This window comes from Arvicanthis niloticus, chromosome 9, assembly GCF_011762505.2.
Source record: "Arvicanthis niloticus isolate mArvNil1 chromosome 9, mArvNil1.pat.X, whole genome shotgun sequence".
In the NCBI taxonomy this organism is placed as follows: domain Eukaryota; kingdom Metazoa; phylum Chordata; class Mammalia; order Rodentia; family Muridae; genus Arvicanthis; species Arvicanthis niloticus.
Genome location: NC_047666.1, coordinates 36992603 through 37015352, shown reverse-complemented (window position 1 = coordinate 37015352; position 22750 = coordinate 36992603). Strand labels below are relative to the sequence as shown.

Here is a 22750-nt window from a genome sequence, read left to right as displayed (position 1 = left end):
GTGTTTATGGAGGCTGTTTGGTTCTTAACAAGAGCCTTGTCTTGCTCAATAGGGGAAAGTTTCACACAAACAAGACAACGCCTTCTGGAGGAGCCCTTGGCTCTTGAACCACTCCAGGTGAGCACAATGTCTTGTTTGCACCCAGTGGTGGTGGTGGCCAGCAGATCATCAGCTGAAAGGGACATTAAGTTCCAATTCTGAGTGATTCTCTGTTACTTCGAAAGGAATCTGCCAGACGTGCTCCAAAGCCCCTTTCCTTATCAAAATGTCCTCATTTCACCTAGTTTCTTCCATGTTTTATCTCCTCTATCTGTTTCTCACAATCATGTTCAGGGTCCGCCAGAGCCTTTAAATGACAAATGAATGGGTTTTTTTGCTGTTGTTTTGTGGGTTTTTTTTTTTTTTTTTTTTTATTTTTAATGATGAAAACAAAAATATACCTAAAAGTGAAGCTTCTGGAAAACCCATTTATTCTTTCCTGTCTTGTATTGCTCCTCAAACTTGACCTTGGCCTCCTGCCTGGCCTTGCGTTTCAAAGCTGGGTCCCTGAACACATCCTTGTTGACAACAGTCTTGTCCAAAGGAATATCCACGGAGTACCTTGTGGGCATCAGGTGGTTGTAGTTACAAACTTTCACAAAGGACTTGATCTTGGATCTCTTGGCGATTTTCCTCTTGCCCATGGCAGCTGTCACTTTTCGGGGATAGTGGTCAATCCCAGCCACCAGGGCATGGCTGTAAGGGTGGTCTGAGGTCCCATCATCAATGTTCTTCACGATGATGGCTTTGCGTCCAGAGTAGCGTCCAGCCAGGACCAGTACCACCTTCCCTGGGTTCCATAAACTTGCCCATTTCGACAGCAAGGAGTGGGCACCCAGCAGAAAGGCAACAAATGAATGTTATTGGCATTTAGCATGTTTGTGTGTGTACGAATTGTCTCTGCCTGCTTCCCTGATATAGTAGTAGACTGGTTACTGAGACTACTTGTTTTTTCTTCTGGAAGGTCCAAGATATTCTGAGCCTTTGAAGAAAGGTAGGGTGATCCATGATCTAGGTCAGTAATTCTGTAGACACCCATCCATGGCCTCTACCTTCCCCACATCCTACCATGGCCAGTAATAAAATCCTGATGTTTGGAAAAGAAAGAACTTCATCTCGTTTATGTCCACTTGCAAGGAAAAGAGGTAGGTGGCTGTCCTGCCTCCACTTGGACCTAGGGTAGATGCTGCTAGCCTACCACATGCTCTGGCCCTTCTTCCGAGCCATGCCCAGGCAGCTGCTGTTCAGACAGTGGCTACAGCACTGGAGTGGGAAAATATTCTCCCTCCCTTGCCCTGGAGACAGTATCAGACCCGAAAAGCCATGTAAGATAACGATTAAATATAACGGGTGTCCTTTGGGTTATCCTGCCTGGGACAGCATTGCTTGTGAAGTCAAGGTTATCCTGCCTGGGACAGCATTGCTTGTGAAGTCAAGGCAATGAAATTAATTTTCTCTCTGCTTCTTTGGTTCAATACCATATAGAGGATGCGTCATGTAATTAAGGACTATGTTATGCGAAAATTCCTCCCTTTAAAAAGTAAGCCCATTACCATGAAATGCCCGAAACATGAGAAACACGTAGAAACTAAGCCCCGCTGAGAATGTCCTAGAAACCCAGCTAATACTGGCTTTACTGAATGGCTCCATTGGTAGAGCCCCTGACTGTGTTTATGTTCTTTCTCTCCTGCTAACTCTTACAGCCTTTTGTAAGCGAGCCCCTGTTGTTGATTCATAAGGGGAGTGGTCCCCAACCTCTGGGGGTCGCATATCAGATATCCTGAATATCAGATATTTACATTGCAATTCATAATGGTAGCAAAATTACAGTTATGAGTTAACGACAAAATAATTTCATAGTTGAGGGTGTCACCACAACATGAGGAACTGTATTAAAGGTTCACAGCATTAGGAAGGTTGAGAACCACCAGTATAGGGTAAATGCATTATGTACGCTTTTTGTGGGTCAGATCATCTATGTGACCCTCATCTGCCACAAACCAGGACACACTCACCATAGTCACTTCATAGACAGTTCAGAAATACCCCCAAACAACATGTTCAAGTACAAGTGCAGGTACGTGCTCTGGAGCCGGCAGTTCTTGGAGTCCGGATAGGAGCTAGTTTGCTCAGGCATGTGGGGACCTGCCCCAGGCTGCATTTGTTGCCAGTAAGCAGCTGAGCAGGCTTCCTTTGAGAAGGAGGTGATACAGAAGTTGTGAATGAGGAGGCGGCTTCACTTCACAGTTTCTGGTTTCTTTTTTTTTTTTTTTCCTCCAGAAGTAAGTATTTTACCAAGGAGATATGGCGGAGCTATTTAAAGGACTGGGAAATTCTCTCCGGCTTCCTAGCATTAGCAGTTCCATGGAGAACTGGGAGGAGCCGGCAACTCTGGGAAGTTTGGAGCCTTGTGCAGTTTGGCATTCTGACAACCAAGTTGTAAACCGGGTGTGTGGGCTGCAATCCAGTGTGGGGCTTTCCAAGAACCACTGTTCATCGAACCTGGAGCTGTAGAAGCCGAGCCAGAGAGACTGCCAGTGTGCCGTTGGCCATTTAAAAGCCGTAAGCCAACCTTGGCAAATGCTGTGGCTCTTGGCACCTTTGGCTCTTGGCTCCTTATTCCTTTTTGTGTTAAATTCATGGAAAATAAGGTTAAGATGCTCCCCCAGGTGACAGGGGCCAAGGCACCTTCTAAGTAGTGTTTTAAGCTTTTAGGTTCATGGGATCCCAATGAGATTAAGAAAGTGATATTACTGATATTCCTTGGAGACAATAAAAAGGAAAGGGGAAGGAGGAAGAAGAGGGAGTTAGGGAGAGAGAGAAAGAGAGAGAGAGAGAATTCAATACTGTTGCTTTGGATCAGACTGAAGAACTGAATAAGTATAATACTCGGTACCATACAACCAAGTTATTAAAAATGCAAAAATCTCATTTAAAATTACATTAATTTAAAGGCTGTTCTTATCCATATACTGTTCCGCGCACCTCCCGAGTCCCCTTTTGCACGTGGAAGAGAGACTTGAGAGGGTATCACCACAGCGAGGCTTTACTTGTAACAGCAGAAGTGGAAAGCGCGGAAGGGCTCAGAAGGGCCCAGAAGGGCCCAAGACAGGAAGAGGCACAGCTTAAATACACCCTAGAGTGACGTTTCACTTCTGATTGGCTATTCACTCATCACCCAATATTACGCCTCAGGATTGGCCAGTGACTTTGGCGGGCTTTCTGCCTTTGCAGCTGCGCAGTTAATTGTTTACCAGTGGGGAGGACACGATGCCCGAGCCATCTTGGAATGGCGAACGTATAACTGCTGACCACGGCTTCCTACAATATACTGCATATGAGTGAGTCCAGTTCATAGAGGGACCACCGGGTTAACATGAAGTCATATTTCAGCGGGCTGCCAAGGTACTAGAAGAGCTTTCACCCATGCCAGAGAGCAAATCACTACGAGTTAGTTCATTGTCAGTACAAAGGAAGGAAGAGCAGAAAAACATGGTACCAGAATGAGCAAGAAGCTGTGATGTATCCCAGAACAAGAATGCCATGGCTTTGGGGTGCTTCCTACCTTCTCTGGGGTATCCATATGCTTCCAAAGCAATAGCCCTAAAAAAAGATGTTGGCTGTTCCTGGCACTCGGCATCCTTGTGCTTTCTGAAAACAAGAAGTCTTCACTGAGACAAGAGTTCCCTCCAGATTACTACTGATCAAGTTGTACTGCAAGCAGCTGTCAATCATGGCACCCCACACTCCCATGCTCTCTAATGGTTCTTGCATTTGGATTAACCAATCACTACACCATCTGGATTAACCAATCACTACACGCATTCCCCTTCCACACCTGGATATGTTGACTGTGATTGTCAGTCAGCACATCTCCCATGATTTAATTACTAGCTGGCAGAGAGGAGCTCTCTTTCCCCTCTGAGTATGAGGCAATGCGGGCATGAGTTTGTGACGCTGTTCATCCTGTTCACCTTGTAGCCAGCTGAGTGAATACAAATCAGCAAAGATCACATTCGATGGACTGAATGTGGATGCAAAAACCAAGCAAACAAAAACTACTCACAACAATAACAAAACAAAATCCCTCAGACACACACACACACACACACACACACACACACACGAAAACCAAAAGCAAGTCAAAAACAGGAACAAGTCAAAACAGAAGTAGAAGGTCTCAGCAGCCACAAGCTCCCTCCCGTTTCCTTGCTTGGTCTTATCAGTCAATACATTTCTCTCTATTAAATTAGATAGTGTTGTGTTTCCACCATTTGCAGCTCAGATCTCTGTCAGAGATACTTCAGCTTCTGTACATTGGCACCCCACATTCCTCCTGTGGGTTGCTAAGCCAAGTTCTGGTTCCTCTCAGCCCACCTGCTTCTGCAAACTTGAATGGAGCTCTGCTTCTGTGCGGACTGTGACAAGCACAGGACACAGTAGTCAGGGGGGTGATCATAGCTCGTGTCCTTTTTGGTCGGCACCCATGACTGTAACAAGGTTTCTCTTGTACCCTCTTTCTGGCTCTGTGGAATTTGAGGTTTGAGATATCTGCCTCAATCTGTTGGGGGGGGGGTGTCACATTTAAGATATCCTGCATATCAGATGTTTACAGTATGATTTATAAGCGTAGCACAATTACAGTTGTGAAGTAGGGACCAGAATAATATTATGGTTGGGGGTCACCATAACATGAGGAACTGTATAAAAGGGCCACAGTGTTAGGAAGGGTGAGAAACACTGGTTTAAACCATCACTCTCTTAAGTCCTCACTAAGCTTTGGGTTTATATTTGGAAAACAGAGGAGATGATGATGATGATGATGATGATGATGATGATGATGATGATGATGACGACGGTGACAATGGCATTCCTAATTCATAGGTTATGGTGATTGAATATTGGCAACTGGGTCTAGGGGTGTGGGGGGGGTTGAGGTGGGGATTTAGGCAGACTTCCTTGGAGAGACATTGAAGGGTTCTGCACTCAGTTCTGCCCCACTTGCTTCTCCTCTATGCCAGGATCCAAGAACTGCGTGACAGAGAGGCAGAGGCAGGAAGGGCGTCCGTTCCTCCACTGATAGACAAGAATAATCACCTGCTGGGAAGCAGCCTCTTATCCCACACCTGGGAATCACATAACATAACTGAGTTTTTTAAGGAACCAAAATTCTCAGTACAACATTGCTCACTGGGTATTCCACAGGCGAGGACCACGTTCCTCTCCTCCCTGCATTCTGAGTTTGCATGGTCATTGCAATCCAGGACCTCCATGCTGTACTTTCTTCACACAACATAACCATTCTGGGCCACTTGTCCACCTGCCCCATGTGTGTTGTCATATAGGTACTTACATGTGTGCAGGTACACGTGGCATGGGTACATGTGCATATACATGTGCATTCATGTAGAGCCCAGAGGACACTATCAAGTATCTATCCTTAGGTCTGCCCACCTTTCTTTTCCTTAACTTTCTTTCCCCCTCTTTTTCCCTCCTCTCCCCTCCCCTCCCTCTTTCTTCTTATCATTCTTTTACTTTTCCAGACAAGATCTCTCACTGCCCTGGAGCTGACCAAATAGACTAGTGGGCCCCAGGAATCCCCATTCTCCCCCGTAAAGCATTGAGATGGCAAGCATGTTTCATATGTCGCCATGCCCCTGTAGGTGCTGGAGACTGGACTCATGCCCTCACCTGACCAGCTGAGCTCTTTCCCTGCCCCATTGGGTCTTTTTAAGTCACTCTTCAATTTATTTTATTTTATTTTTTTATTTATATGCTTGGATCTCATTTGTTTCCTCCGATTTGATTCCTGCTTGTCATATACAGTATCTGGAAATCAATTATAGTCCCTACAATCTGGTTGTCCAGTTGGATATTAGGGATCCATGAGGCCTGGAGTTGATAGAAAAACCCATGTCATGGCTTCCTTTGGAACTTGGCTGTGTTTACTCCCACATCTGTGAATTATACATCTACCCTGTGTGGCAGTTTGCCTCAGGCTCTGGAATGCAATGATAAACTCACCTTTCCCAAAGATTTCAAGTCAAATATAAAATGTAACCTTGAAGTTCTCCAAAAGTGACAGGAAATCCATACCTCAGTTGATTCAGTTAATAAGTAGACATATCATCCCCGAGTTTATTTTTACTTAAGATTTTACTTTTTTATTTTGTGTTTGTTTTACCTGTGTGTATGGATGTAAGTGGGCACCTTGCATGCCTGGTACCCAAAGAGACCAGAAGATGGCTTGGATCCCCTGGAGATGGAATTAGAGATGGCTTTAATCACCATGGTGATTGCCGGGAACTGAACCCAGGTCCTCTGGAAGAGCAGCAATTGCTCTTAACCACTGAGCCATCTCTGCAGCCCTCCTCTCACTGTTCATGAGGAGACACTATCTCAGGATAGCCTAAGCTAACGCAACTCATATGCAGTTCTTAAAGCTTCCAGGCTGCTTTCTTGGTGATTGCCACGTTTAAGTCAATCCCTCTGTATCAGCTTCAGCCTCACAGCAGCAGTAGGATGTCTCCACAAAGATTCCACAAAATGTGCCTTGTACATTTTCCCCTGGGTTTTAAGGGCCCAAACTGAAGCCAGTGTGTTTTTTTAAATCCATCTTATGGCAAGAAGGATGGGATTGCTGTAATTAGCTCATGCTCCTGGTTGGATTAGAAGAACAGATGTTGGGTAATGACTAATGGCCACATCAGGTGACAGACATAAGGAGTGGGAAATTCACTGTAGTGTGTTCTGTAGGATGACATACTAGGAAGCCTTATGAAATCTCAGAAAGACTGTCTATGTACAGACAGCTATACTGAATAATTTATTGTGAAAGGCCTGTTTTTTTCTAACTAAATTTGAAGGTTTATGAAGTCTGCACGGATGATAGTGATTGAATCCCCTGTTATCTGTGATCATCTCTCCCCCACCATATCCATAGACCTTCCTCAGAAGGGTACTGAGAGATACCACAAGAGAATCTGCAGAATGAGACATCAGTCAACAGGACACATCTTCCTAGAGCAACAGTGCTGGTATGAGGGTTTTTTTTAATTATCATTTATTTATTTAATGTATACTGTATGAGGACGCTGTCACTGTCTTCAGATACACCAGAAGAGGGCATCAGATCCCATTACAAATGGTTTCAAGCCATCATTTGTTTGCTGGGAATTGAACTCAGGACCTCTAGAAAGAGCAGTCAGTACTCTTAACCACTGAGCCATCTCTCCAGCCCCTGCTGGTGTGAACTTTAAGAAAGAAACTCAAAGCCATTCAGAGAATGCATTCAAAGAAGCATTCAAAACTTCAAAGGGATCTCTAAGATAAATGAGATAAATTTAAAGCGGTGATGAAATCGCCTTGGGGCATCTACCTGGCCCATTACCTTTGAATGTAATTTACTTGATGGAATAGTCAAAATGGTCCTGTCTCCATATATTCTCACTGCTATAAAAAGAAATTAAGTTAATCTGGATGCTTTCCTCATCACATGACCATTCTTTAATGACTGAGTGTTTGAAAACGCTTCCTCGGCTAACTAAAGTCTGATGTTTGAGCGGTCACGCCTTTTCACATACATACAGTGTTCGTGGACTCCTATACTTTAAAATTAAAGTCTTTATTTTAATTATTTTTCCTCTTTAAAACCATAGAATAGTGTGTATGGAAAACGGCGTTCAAAACTTCAGTGAAAATTGCCAGTAGCTAACTGTTAGTGCTCTCTGTATTTCTGTAACTAATCAGGATACAGGCTTACTAGTTCTATTTTAGAAACAGAGCAAACTCATAAGGCATATGAGCTGCAACATTCTACCCTGCCCCTAGCGTAACCTCTCCTAGAAACAGAAGTAGCATCTGCATGTCCCAGTGCACTCGAGAAAGGCGCTTTGACAACCTAAGCCACTTAGGAGGGATAAATATACCTCAGATAATCCTTACTTCTCCTTTCAGGACCACTGGGAATCAGGTCAAATTAAGATTACCATGGTTTAGACTTAGAATCTGGTCCACCACCTTCTTCCTTAGCTCCCGCTATCCTCATCTAATTAGAACCACCTCACGCTTAGCTGTGTCTGCTCACTGCATCTGCATCACTTTGTCCGGGTTATTTTCCTTGTTTTCAAGTGGTGCCTGGTTCCAGTTCTGATACCAGCTTCAGGTTTTCTCATTCTTGGAAAATGCTTCCACACCTTAAGTTTAGTGACAGGCATTATGATGGTGCTGATGATTTGATAGGTGTTGTGTATGTTTATTGAAGTCTCTTTTGTGGGGACAGAGGTATTACATTTGCATCCTCAAGTCACAGCAATTCCTTGCAAGTCTGCAATAAGCCAGATACTGTGCCAGGCACCATAGTAGTGACAAGCACACGGGGTCTCTGTGCTCATGGAAGCTCATGCCAAGATCAGGCAATGTCAAACACGATGGATATTAGGATAGGGAAGATCAAGATGGAGTCTCATCATCGTAGGTAGATCAACATGAAAGCTAAGGCAGAAAACAAAATGGCTGGGAGTTGACTGTACAACTTATGGGTTGGAGGAGATGGTCCAGGTCTGAAAGAACAGCAAGTACCAAGGTGCTGGCGTCAAAGCATTAGAACCCTAAATGAGATCAGTGTCACCCCCCTCTAGTGAGGTGGAACATGGAAGAGGAACTGGTGGTTTGAATGGGAATGCCCCCCATAGACTCATATCTTTGAATGTTTGATTGATCCCCAGTTAGAACTACTATTTGGGAAGGATTAAGAGGTGTGGCCTTGTTGGAGGAGGCATGTCACTTTGAATTTTCAAAAACTATACCATTCCGTATTTACTCTCTTTGTCTCTTATTTATAGATCATGGTGTGAGCTCTCGGGTGTTCCTGCTGCCATGCCTTTGCTCTGCAATCATGGACTCTGTAGTAGTTTGAATAAAAATGGCCCCCATAGGCCTATAGGGAGTGGCACTATTAGGAGGTGTTACCTCATTGGACTATATGTGGTGTGTTGAAGGAGGTGTGTCACTGGGGGCCAGATTTGAGGTCTTAGGTGCTCAAGTCTAGCCAGTATGTCTCAGTCTCTTCTTGCTGCCTGTGGTTCTGAATGTAGAACTTTCAGCTATCTCTCTAGCACCTTATCTGCCTGTGTGCTGCCCTGCTTCCTACCATGATGATAATGGGCTAAACCTCTGAAACTATAAGCTAGCCTCAATTAAATATTTTTCTTTATAAGAGTTGCTGTGGGCAATGTGTCTCCTCACAGCAATAAAATTTAACTAAGACAGATTCTAGCCTCTGAAACCATAAGCTCAATTAAACACTTTCTCTTATAAGACTTGGTCATGGTGTCTTGTTACAGCAATAGGAAAATAACTAAAGCAAGGAATGTTGGAGCAGCTTCAAACACTACTGAGAGAGGCTGAGCCATTCCTGTAGTCCAATGTCATTGTCTGGATTTTCAGACTTAAAGCATCACTTTTCCCTGAAGAAGTTAGAACTTCAGCATAGACTGAATAGCGTAGGTCTGTTAGGGTATGAAGCAGGCGAATGCTCTGGGGTGTCTGTTGGAGGAATTCTTGCTTTGATTGAAGGACTCTATGATGAGAGAAATGAAAGTGTAGGGTCAGGACACTCATTCCCAGGATGGGGACACTCATTCACAGGCTTCTCAGTAGGCTGAAGTCTTAAAACTCCCATAGTGAAAGTTGGATCATCTTTGGTTGCTCTTCTTGGAGGAATGACAAATTCAGTATTAGTTGTTCATCCACTGGCAGTGGAGAGCACCAGTTTCATTTTCTATTCAGACAATTTATATGACTTGACGTCCTGTGGGGAAGGAACAATTTAACAATCCTGGCACATGAGAGTCTTCTCTTGGGGCTTCTCTTCCTTCTTTTTTTCCTTCTTTCTTTTCTTCCTTTAAATCCAATTTTACCAGATCGCCTCAAATGGATGTGACAGAGGCCTGTCCCGCGCTCACTGCTTCGCCTTTTGTTCAATAGTGTGTGCATTTCAAAATTAGAAACTTTAAAGTAGCACGTGCTGCTGTAGAAAACCAGGGGAGGAAGCCCCTCCACCAAGTCCAAGACATCCAGTAATCTCAACTCAGAAAGCACCACTGTTAATAATTCATACAAGGTAGAGTAAAGCAGGTTTGACCCACACACTGTGCATATGGAAGATCAAGAATTCAGCATCCAGCTGGAGAGATGGCTCAGTGGTTAAGAGAACTGACTGCTCTTCCAGAGGTCCTGAGTTCAATTCCCAGCAACCACATGGTGGCTTACAACCTCTGTAATGGGATCTGATGCCCTCTTCTGGTGTGTCTGAAGACAGCTACAGTGTACTTATATATAATAAATAAATAAATATTTTTTATAAAAAGAATTCAAAGTCATCCTCAGCTACATTTTGAGTTAGAAGCTAGCCTGGACTACATGGCTAGCCTGAACTACAAGAGAGTCTGCAACAGAAAAAGCAATAGTAATTTAGTATATATTGCACCATCTTTTTCGGTTTCACAGCTATGATCATGTACAGCATATTTTCCTGGTATTATTTTTACTTTTTCTTATAAACTATGTTCTTCATCCACATCAATAGAAAGTTTAACACCTTGGTTTTCAGTTGCTGATAGTAAGATCACATGTTTCATGCAGAATACTTGTAAGTCCAGATAAAGTTGTGTCCTGACACGTTTACAGCATACGATTCAGCAGCTTCCTGCATAGCTTTAGTTCTGAGGATATAACCCAATGTCCAGACGTTTCTCAGCCACCCCACCTATACCCTGACAATTTCATGACCATGAACCTAATCTCCATTTCTAAGATATGTATAGTTTTGTCCAGTTTCTTTTACCTAATATGACACTATCAGCGTTAGAAAATAGTTACATCTGTCCGTATCTGCTTCCTACTTACGACTGAATAGTGCAGATAGATCATATTCTGTTTATCTGCTTATCAGATGATAGACATTTGAGTTTTCCACTTTGGGACTACTCTAAAGAGTATCACTGTGAACACTTGTATTCCAGGTTTTTTTGTCAAGCGTATGTTTTCAATTCTCCTTAGTGTATCCCTGTTCCTTTTCATTGCTGAGAATATTCAGTTGCATGAGCGTGTACCACATTCTTGTGTGTGGTGCTAGGAGTTGAACCAACGGCCTGGTGATTACCAAGGCAAGGGCTGTACCACTCAGCTTCATCCTCAACTCTGTATTTTTAGAGTCTGTTGATCATGTAGTACATGTGAAATTTTTTCCACCCTTTGGCTGATCTAAATACTGTTGCTATGACCCCTCGCATGTAAGTTTTTTTTTTTTAATTTTTTTTTATGTTTGCTTTACTTCCTGTGGAGTTCCTGGGTCATATGAGAAGAAATTGCATCTTGAAGAAATGCATCTCTTCCACAGTGGCGTTCTCTTCCACAACACACTCCATGGCCACCAGCAGTACAGAAGAATTGCAGTTTCTCCATGTCTTTGCAAACATGTGTGTCTTAGTTAGGGTTTTAATTGCTGTGATGAAACACTATGATCAAAAGAAACTTGGAGAGGACAGTGTTTATTTTTTTATACTTCTGTATCATAACTCCTCATCAGAGGCGGCTGGGGCAAGAACTTAAACAGGGAAGGAACCTGGAGGCAGGAGCTGATGGAGAAGCCATGGAGGAACCCTGCTCACTGGCTTGCTCCACATGGCTTCTGCTTTTTTTTTTTTTTTTTTAAATAGAACTCAGAACTGTCTGCCCAGGAATGGCAACACCCACAAAGGGTGCAGCCTCCCATATTACTAGTTAAGAAAATGCCCTACAGGCTTGCCAGCAGCCTGATCTTATGGCGACATTTCTCAATGGGGGTTCCCTCCTCTCAGATGATGCTAGCTTGTGTCAAGTTGACATAAACATTAGCACAATTAGTTACTATTCATATTTCTTACTTTATTTATTCTTGTGGGTTTAAAAGCAAAATATTATTGTGGTTTTGGTTTGCACTTCCCTGGTGACTAATGATACTATATTTCTCTCCATATGCTGCTGAGTTTTTCCTGTGTTCCATCTCTTCAAAGAGGAAAATATTTTTGTTTGATTTCATGTTTTATTTTATTTTCTGAGACAGGGTCTCACGTAGACCAAGGCTGTAAAATCATTATGTAGGATGACCCAGAACTTCTGACCTTCTTCCCCTCCACACCCACCCCAAGTGCTGAGATTACAAGCACCACCACCCCCAGTTTATACAGTGTCAGGAGTGGCCCTCTGGGCTCCAGGCACTGTAGGTAAATACTCTAGGAGCCTGGCTACATTCGCTGATGAAGGGGCATATTTTTAGAAGGCTCTACTTTGTGTCTTATTCTGGGAATAATGTTCTAAATCAACCATAGTCCATCCGAGCAGGCAGCCCACAGAGTCGGAGTCTCTGAAAAAGGGAGAGATGATGACGAGGCAGGAAACATCGTCTGCCCATATATACAGCTGACAAGGCCTGACCCAAAATGACCTGTAACCTAAATAACAGCCCATTCCTAGGTGTGGAAGTCTACCTTCAATGTCTTTGGTGCCTGTGTCTTCACAAGTGAAATCTAGCCTTCCTTTCTTTGTTGACTCAAAGCAGGTCATGCCTCTCTTCCTCTGTCCTCAACACTGCCCACAAGCTCTCTTGGCACACCGTTTCTGAACTGTATGGACAGAATCTCCAACATGGGGGCCTATGGCATGCTGGCTTCTGGTGCAGGCAATCCACTCCATAGTGAAGTACAATGTGTTGCTACCCTCAACTGTGAAGTTAATATCAGAACAGCAAGACACGAGAAATACTTTTTTTCCCCCTAGTATACTCAATTTGGCTTCTCTTTTGCTGGTACTGCCGAGGGCCAGATATTTGAAATTCCTAGAAGTAATCATACCAAATTTTCTGTACCTTTAGTGAAGACGGGAAAATGGTCCATTGTCAAGATTGCTGCATTTGTTTGAAGACCGCTGTCTACCATCTTGAGAACTTTGCTTTATTTTGGTTTTAAGTACTTCGATAGCCCTTAACATTGGCTGGTTTTTCTTCTTTATTTTACTCTCTGCACCCAGGAGGGTAAGTTAGTGGGTCTTTTAAGTACCAAGAATTTGCATGAATGTATTCGTTACCCTTCTACTGTTTGCTGTGTAGGAGTGACGACACCTGTGCCTCAGGTGTCTTGTCCTCCGTGTGCAGTTCCGTTCCTTGTCGTCTTAGGTCATCTTTTATTGCTGTTATTGTTGTCTTATGTAACCCTGGTAAAGCTGAAGGCTGTGGCTTTTGTCACACTCTGTCCCCAGAACAGTAAAGTGCATCCCGGAGCCATCCAAACCTGCTGTAGACTGACTGTTTGTTTTCCCAACATTGATATTTGAAGTGTGGATCCCCACTTGGTATGTGGAGGTGTGGCCTGGAGGGCAAAGGAGAAGGTTGGGATAACATCATGAGGGCGAACCCTTATGGAGATGGTGCCTATATAAGGGGTTGAGAAGATCCGGAAGTTACCCTTTCTGATATCTGAGAATACAGTAAGGGGGGTGGGTTGTCCATAGACCAGGAAATGCCTGTTGTAGAACATATTTAATCCCAATCTGGTCCTTCTACCTTGTCTTTGACCATTTAGTTCTGGGATAAAAGATGCACGCATACCCTTTATATTTACAATAAACCTTAAATCTACCCTTTATGTTATTAGAATCTACTTTCCTATTGAGCACCCCAAGTTATTACTTACTGTGCTCCATCTGGGCTGTTCTTAACTCCAAGTGGCCAGCCCTCAGGGCCATGTTCTCTAGTCTTTTAACCCATAATGTCTCTCTCTTCCTTCCCCTTGAGGGTAGATTTCTGCTCAGCTCTTGTGCTGTTTTAGTCTTTCTTATTGTAAACATAAAGTTTGTGTGTCTTTTATCCAGAAACTAAATGGTCAAAGGCAGGGTAGAAACCCGGGATTGGGATTAAAACTTTCTATAACAAATGCTCCTCTTCAAAAGCCAAATGGGCCAACCCCTTAATTCCAAACTTCCCAGCCTCCGCCATGATGAACAGTTAATTCTGCTGTTGAAGCCACCCAATATGAACCTTCTGTCATGGCAGCCCAAACTAAGACAATACCTGAAAATTTCAGTATGAGGCCAAAGTAAATTATAACCGATAAATACAAAAGGAACTTTTGTCTCCCAGAGCAAGACTGAAGATTTAGAAGCTACACCAAATAAGAATGACCTTATAAATATCTTCCCACTGGTCTTTGGCAGGTGTTCTGACTTCTCTGTATATCAGATTCTCATCTAAGAAGGTGGACCAAAATGACCTTTTCCATTTGATCTTAGAAAATACTGTGAAAATCAGCTGATGATGTAGGTGAAGCCACCTGTATTTATTTGGGAGAAAAGGATGCTATAGAATTTATTACACTTTATTTTTGTCATTGTCTATGTGGATAGAAATGAGGTGACAAGTTGACAGGTTATTGGGGGGCACTCAGTCACAAGATCATCACCGTTGCCTCTAGAAATCAGGTCAGCCCATGCTGTCTGGTCCACACCAGCTTCCTTATTGCCAGCATCCTCCTGCAAACAGTTTCACAGCTACATCAATGAGGTCTAAAACTGGACCTGGGAAACATTTTCCCATTTCAGCTCAGTTGGTTAAATGAGCAAAATGGGAACACCCAGGAGCCTAGAACTGCACTATAATACAAAAAAATAAGGCAGGGTCTTTCCCCTTGCCTTTGAGTAGGAAGAATACAGCTTGATACATCGAGGAATGAAGTTTTTAGAATGAGTAATTTTCCTTTTCCTCTTCTCTCCCTCCTTCCCCTCCCATTCCTCTTCTCTCCTAACACTTCTTCCTCCCCTTTCCCTCCCCTCCCTTCCCTCCCTTCCCTCCCTTCCCTCCCTTCCCCTTCCCTTCCCTCCCCTTCCTCCTCCTTCCCTTCCCCCTTTCCTTCCCTTCCCTCCCCTCCCTCTCCCTTCCCTACCCTTTCCTTCCCTCCCCTTCTCCCCTTCCCTTCCCTTCCCTTCCCTTCCCTTCCCTTCCCTTCCCTTCCCTTCCCTTCCCTCCCCTCCCCTCCCCTCCCCTCCCCTCCCCTCCCCTCCCCTCCCCTCCCCTCCTTCCCCTTCTCATCCTTCCTCTTTCGGTTTTTCTAGAAATAGAATGATCTTACCAAATTAGAAGCTGAATCACTGCCTTCACGTGGAACATTATTTAGTTCATAATATTTTCAACTTTTGGCGGGTCCCATTCATAGGCAAAGATCTCAGTTGGCCCATCCTGCATCCTTGGCCACAGGAATAGCGGCGGGTTCCCTGTACCTGAAGACCTGCTACCAGCTTGCTTCCTGCCCTGCTACTTGAAGACAGGGCTGAAGAATGGGATGTTCCACAGGGAAAGGAGACTGAGAACTGGAAAGGGCAAAGCACCTAGCCTTTGGCTTCAGTGGGATTTGAAAAGGACATGACCCTGCTAGCCAAGTCTTTCAGCCTTAGGCGTAAGAGCGGGTAAGCAGGAGAGTCTGCAAACCTCTGCATCAGAAACAGCTGCTGCAAAGGATGGGGTGTAGGGGACAACATCTCCTACTAACATCTTCTTCCATTCAGTATTTAGTGTGTGTGTGTGTGTGTGTGTGTGTGTGTGTGTGTGTGTGTGTGTGTGTGATATTGAGGATTGACTCTAGAGCCTTGCCTGTGCTTTGCAAGTACTCTGCCAACCTCCTTCCACAACCTTCATTTTTCTACTTATTTTTGAGACCTGTTTTTAGTGTTTCCAAGGCTAGCCTTCAACCCACTCTGTGGCCCAAGCAGACCTTACATTTAGAATCCTCATACCCTAACACCCCCAGTTGCTAGCGTGAAAGGTCTGTCCCAGCAGGCCCTGCTCCCTTTCCTCCACTTTGCAAATTAGTAGTGTGGTGGAAGCTAAAGTACCAGGTCTGCTTTGTCTGGAGTATAGTCCCTGGGACCTACCTCAAGCTCTTTCTTTGCACCCTGTGACTCTGCAGATGCGCCCCCTACTTGGGTTCCCTGGTCTGTCATGCCTAGCATCTCCTGGACCCTTGCTGACTTTCCTCTGTAAGGCATTCCTGATTCCACCCTGCATGGCATGCCTCTTGTGATGCCCCTGTAGCAGTCAGTGTCTGCTCCTTTATGATCCTCATTAAACGTCTGACATCCCCATTTTTCTCAAAGGGCCTCTTAGACAGAGATGGTCTCAGTTCTGCCAGTCAGTGCTTTGCTTGGGTCCCTGACAGATACATGATACAGATGATGAGTTTTGGCAAAGACGTGTGTGTGTGTAGTTGGAGACTGGATGGACTCCTTTCTGTATTCACTGCTCAGAATAGCCATTTATTGTTCGGTTCAGTCAACAGTTAGAGACTGCCTGCTCTGTGCCAGCCGGGATCACAGATGGATAAGACTCTTTCCCAAGGTCTATGGGTGATTTCAGGGGAGGACTAGCTGTCAGCTTACCCGGTAACATGTAGAGGTGTGTGGAAGGCTTCTTGGTGTTGCTCTTGCTGGTGATGGGGACACTATAGGATGTACTGGACAAAGCTGGAAGTCACTGTATCACTTACTTCTCCCATTGCTGTTACAGAGTCCCCAACAAAAGCGTGGGATCAGGAGTGTGAGGCAGTTGATTGCCCTGTGTGCACTTTGGAAGCAGTGACATGAATACCAACAGTTCGTCATAAGTCTGCAGCCATGTAACAGATAAATGCCAGGGCTCACTCTCAGTCTGGGACCCTCATGGAATGGGACCACCTATATAGAGGATGAATCTTCTCACTTCACTTAACACAGTATAGAAGGTCTCTCAGAGGCTCCTTTCCATGGTCATTCTAAATCCTGTCTAGTTGACAATCAAAATAGACCATCACAGTCACTAGAGGCCTTACAGCAGACGTGAGAACCCCCACAAGGGGAACTGTGCCAGGCTGCCCTGCTGCTGAGTGGTGCTGTAATGGTTCTTTGCAGAGCAGAGGGAAAGCAAACTGCAAGTGACCTTGCCCAGCCTTGTCTTCATTAAGACACAGCACACCTGTACATGGCCTGGGGGCACATACCTGTAATCGTAGCAGTCAGGAGGCTGAGGCAGACGGGTCATGAGTACAAAGACTGACTGGGTTGTGTAGTATCCAGGCAACTTATAAAAGGAAGCGTTTAACTGAGGGCTTGCTTAGTTTCAGAGGTTACGTCTATGACCTCATGGTGGGGAGTGGCATCAGGCAGGCAGGCATGACAGTGGAGTGGTAGCTGAGAGTTTACATCTTATCTGCAAGTGGAGGGAGGAGAGGAGAAGAGAGGAGAGGAGGAGGAGAGAGAGAGAGAGAGAGAGAGAGAGAGAGAGAGAGAGAGAGAGAGAGAAAGAGGGCTCCTCCAACAAAGCCACACCTCACAGTCCTTCCCAAAACAGTTCTACCAACTAGGGACCCTGCATTCAAATATATGAGTCCATGGGGACCATTCCCATTCCAAACACAACCCAAAGTGAGTGTCAGGCTAGACTAGCTACACAGTGAGATCAGCATCTCAAGAAACAAACCAAATGCCAAAGAAAAGCTCAGCTTCCATAAAGCAAGCGAAAAGCAAAGCAGGAAAGCATCAGTAGCCTGTGATGAAAGTTATGCCTCCTTTTATGATAGGTATTAAAAGGAGAGAAAACGAAGCAGCGGCAAACAGAATTCCAGGTCTTCCTTTGAAGACTTTGAGCTCCTTATTCTTTGTGGGGTATAAAGGCTGGCATGGGTGATTGCTTCATTTCTTCTGGCCCTTCGGGAGGATGTTTCTGCACTCGGGAAGTAGTGGGGTATGAAGGTTAACTAGACCTGAGATCCTTCAACCCCAAATCTCTGATGTTGGGGTACTATCATGTACTCTACAGCATACCAAGCAACATCCCAAGCCTCTGTTAACTAGGTGCCAGGAGCACCCTGTGGTTGTGACAACCAGAAATACACACAAACACTGAACAAATTTAAAGGCGGGATGCAAAGCTGTTCCCGTTTAGAGGCCATTGAGCTGGACCTTGCTTGCACCCACTTTAACAGCCTTGTGTCTGGTGTGTGTGGGTTTTGAGAACTTGTCTTCGCACATGAGGAGTACAGCTGAACGATGTCCACAGATGTCAGAAGGGCTCTTGCTTCATTCTTTTTTCATCTTGCTCTTTGGAGATAGGCTCCCTCCGTGTAACACAGCCAGGACTGGAACTCATCATGTAGCCCAGGCTAGTCCTTGAACTGGAGCTCCATCAGCCTCAGCCTCTTCCGGGCTAGGATTACATCATCATGCCCAGCTCAGATGGACTCTGTGACAGGCAGAGGGAGTCACTGGGAGCCGTGTTAGGGCCGGCTGCCTCTCCCTTTCTAGGAGTTATCAGTTTGTGTCGTCTTCCTGATGCTCACTGTTGCTGTCCTTCCTGCCGGTTGTTGAAGGAGAAGCCCACAGGAGCCTCAGGGATGATGACAACCTCACTTTGACGTCCCCAGCAGCACTCCCAGGTGTGTGAGTAATGCTGTCAGCCAAGCATCTCCCTCAGCCTCTGGAGAGAGCTACAGGAAATTACAGTGTGTTGCAGGGATCTCTGGGGCTGGGGAGAGGAAGAATTAAAAGGGGGAAACAAAAGACAGTTTCCAAACTAGTGTGATTTAGGTGTCTTTCCGTGGAGAATTACAGACCAGCTTTAAGGTGTGCGTCTGGGACCTGGTCTTTGCCTGTGACTGGTCATCAAGGTGGCTCTTTTCTCTCTGGCTACACACCTCTCTTCAGCTGCACCCACATCAGTTCCTGGAATGGAAGAGGAGGCATCTATCTATACCTGTGTTTGATGGGAACAAAGAGGCCTCTGTCTTACGTCAAGCTTTGAGTGTACTCCATTCTCCCAAGTCCACAGGAAAAGCTGTCTCTGATGGTGAAGACTGAGCTTCTAGAAGCATTTTGGAGAAGCTGGGACAAAGCATTAGAACTCATCTTCAATACGAGTCACCTAAGACCCTTACCCTCAGCAAAAGAAAATGACCTAAAGAGTCATTTAAAAGTTATTTTCAGAAAAGCATATTTGTGTGTGCGTGTCTGTGTGGGCACATGTATGATACAGGAACATGTGCACGTGTATGCGCATGTGCAGGTTGAGGTCATAGACCTCTATCTTGTTTGTTTTATTCTGTTGAGACAGTGTCTGTTACTGGCCTGGAGTTTCTGGATTAAGTTAGGCTGGCTGGCCCACACATCCCAGGGTTCTCCCTATCTCTGGGAGAACCCTATCTAGCACTGGGATTACAAACCCAGACATTCATACCCAGCTTTAAAAATGCATAGTTGAGCACTGGAGAGATGGCTTAGTGGCTGAGAGTTCAAGAGGACCTGGATTCCAGTCCCAGCACCTACATGGCAGATCACAATTGTCTGCAACTGCAACTTCAGAGAGTAGGACGCCCTCTGCTGGCCTCCATGAGCACTGCATGCACGTGGTACATAGACTTACATGCAAGCAAAGTACGCATATGCAGGAAACAAAAAATTTAATGTATATTTTACTTATACTGCTTTCCCTAAATTCAAAAATTTCAGAGAATTCCTGCTTTTGGTAGTGATGGTGGCTGGATGTCCTGGGTGCTTACCTCTTGCCAGCTGCCATTCTTAACACTTCCTGAAGTGTATGTTTAATTGATCTTCCCCTGACAGCGATGAATACATTCAGACTTTGCCTGCTTAAGGAGTATATTCAAGGTGCTCAGGGATTTGAAACCACAGTTAGCTCCCACCCATCCTTCTCTTCCACAGGTGACAGGTGAAAAGTGAGACCCCTAACCTCAGTCTCTATGACTGCTGGTCCACAAGTGGCCTGAAAACTTGCAACCTGAGCAAGCTCCCCAGAGCTGTGATTGGCCAGTCTGGCAAACGCTGTTATACCATGTCTCACTTGCAAGAAAGTCATCCAGGCCTGGGGCGAGAGTAGGGACAAGGGTGGTGGCTCAGTGGGTCAAGTATTTGCTATGCAAACCGGAGGACCTAAGTTCAGATCCTCAGCCCCTATGCCACTGCCAAGTGACTGTGTGTACCTGTAACCCAGAACTGGAAGGTGGACTCAGGCAGATCCTGGGGGCTCAGTCTAGCCAAAAAGTGAGCTTCTAGGTCAGTGAGAGACGTTGTCTGGAGGAATAAGGTGGAGGGGCTGGGAATGTAACTCAGGCAATAGAACACCTGCCTGCCCAGTAGTCACAAGTCCTGGGTCTAGTCTCCAGAACCACATAAACTAATGAAGTGTTAGCACATTCCTGGAATCTCAACACTTAGGAGATAAAGGTGGTAACATCAGTTCTGGATCATCCTGACTACATAGCAGTTCTGAGGCCACGCCGACTACATTCATCCCTGTCTGAACAAATATTAATAATAACATGGACAAGTGACTGAGGGAGATTTACATCATTGGCTTCTAGCCCCCACAGGAGCAAGTGTGGGCTCTCGCCAGCAGGTACACGTGAAAAAGAAAAGAAACTCGTCTTAAGCACTCGCCTTGAAACCTTGAGCGACAATGTCCCAGGCTGCAATGATTGCTGACATGACAGCTGGTCGGTACCTGCCTGCGTGTCTTGAGAGCATCTTCTCTCAGAAGATGGTGTCACGAGAGACTGACAGAGACTGGGAATTGACCTGTTGGGGATATTATTCTGGTATTCCCTAGGCTGCCTGACATTTCCGAGAACTCAGTCCACTGAAAAAAAAAAAAAAACAAACAAACAAACAAAAAAAAAACCCTTGTACCATGGTTTACTCTAAAGGCTTTTTTTTTTTTTTTTTTTTTTTGGAAGTTCCATAATTTCCCAACAGGTGACTTTTTTCCCCCAAATTATGCTTTCATTTTATTCTAATTCAGTAAAACCTCTTTGTGTCGGATTGTATGTGTAAACACCGTGACTGTTATCCTGGTAAACTACAGCCAGAATGTTACTATGACTAGGCAGACAGATTTGCTGCCAAGAAAGAGCACCCCAGATCTCAGCACGGTTGTGTCCTCTATGAATCCCGCAGACGCCCTTAAGCAATTTTCCCCCTCCTGGTGGTGAAAGAAACTTCATTTTAAAAGTTTTCCAGTTATAGCCACCTTGAAACCAACAGGTGCTCTGAGGACAGATTTTTCCGTTGTTTTGAATGCTTGTGTTTGGCCTGAATTAAGATGCTAACGGCACATTTGAAACCTGAAATGAAGCTGGCCGACTGGCAGATAATCTGCCCTGAGGCCTCTGGAGCTAGTTCGGAAGAAAAGCTTTGGCATCTTACCTCTCAGCTACTTACTAGCAAAGATAAATAGCACAGGTGTGAATCCAGCAATGAAATGCTCACCATTGTCCAACAGGTAGATTCAGAGAAAAAAATACCTCCATCCTGAAATCTGGTGCAATGGGTTGTTTAACATCATCATCCTCACCACCACCACCATCATCATCACCACCATCATCATGATGTATTAATTATATAATAATGGGCTTCAGGATACTTTCACACACATGCATAATGTAATTTGATCATAATCATCCCATTGCCTTCTCTGGGCTCGGCCCCTTGACACTGGACCCCTCCCTCTTCCCAGCTATGCCCACTTACAAGCTTGCTTTCGTGTCTTCGTGTGTGTACATGTGATCCAGTGAGTGTAATTGGGATTGCTTCTAAGCTACAGTGATCTTGCTCTGGAGATGGGATAGGATTCTGGGGGCTGCAATCTACAAACATTCTCAAGGAAAAATCCAGACTCGGAATCCTTGGATTCCCTTTTCAAACTCCTTAGATACTATCATTCCCTGGGGAGACTGTAAAAAAGCACGAATTGTCCCCATGGCTTCTTGGGCTGAGGAAGAGTTTCTGTTTTTCTATTTATATAAGTATTTCTTATTTATTTTTGAGCAACAAGCTCCCCAGTCGGGTTTGTGATGCCATCTGTGGCTAGGCATATCCTGAGGTTGGATTTTGTACAAACTGACCAGGGATCCGCTTCTGGTTCCCAGGGAGTCTCCACTGTTTGCAAGCCCTTGCTGTTTGCAAAGGATCAAAGACGCCTTGTTTTTCTTCTGAGCCCACAGTTGTCCTGGAACTGGTCTCATGAGGGTATCAGGGAACTTGCTTTGCTGGTGGCCACAGCAGGCTGGCATTTTTCTTGGAGACCCTCAGGTTAGGAGCAAAGAGAGTCTGGAGGCGCATACACACTGTTGCTTTGAGACTTTTCATCTGGCTTCAACAGAGCCAAGAAAACATGCACAATTCCCTCGGGAGTGAGATCTAAAGGGAGATGCTACTGGATTTTTTTTTTTTCTTCCCCTTCTTCTGCTTCTATAGCTTCCACAGAGGTGTTTATCACTGATGTGTGGACAGAGCAAGATGCAAGGCAGAGAGACCTTAAAGGATAAAATACAGGTGCCCCGGGGCTGGGTCTAGGTGTGTGTGTGTGTGTGTGTGTGTGTGTGTGTGTGTGTGCAAGTGCGCTGAAATGCAGCTCCCCACTAGGCTTGCAAAGAGTTGCTGGGCTTTGCCTGCGGCCCTGTGCCCTGGAGCAGCGCAGCGGGGAGTCCTCACCAGCCAGGGCTTCCCGCGCCCAGGGAGCACCCAGGGCTGGCCTGGCGGAGCTTAGGAAGCTGGCGCTGGGGGCGGGCGGGGTGACACAGCCTCCGTGCCAGCCGCAGCCGTTGGCTGGCGGTCACCCAATCCCGGGGCATGCCGCCCC

General features: G+C 45.1%; 1 protein-coding gene and 1 pseudogene across 1 annotated transcript in view; one reads left to right on the top strand and one right to left on the bottom strand.

Annotated features, from left to right (window-relative positions):
* Nucleotides 1–22750, top strand: part of Frmd4b (FERM domain containing 4B) — a 326911-nt gene that overhangs the window by 111577 nt on the left and 192584 nt on the right. The window lies entirely within an intron of this gene.
* On the bottom strand, nt 441–22742 carry LOC117714792 (large ribosomal subunit protein eL27 pseudogene; annotated as a pseudogene).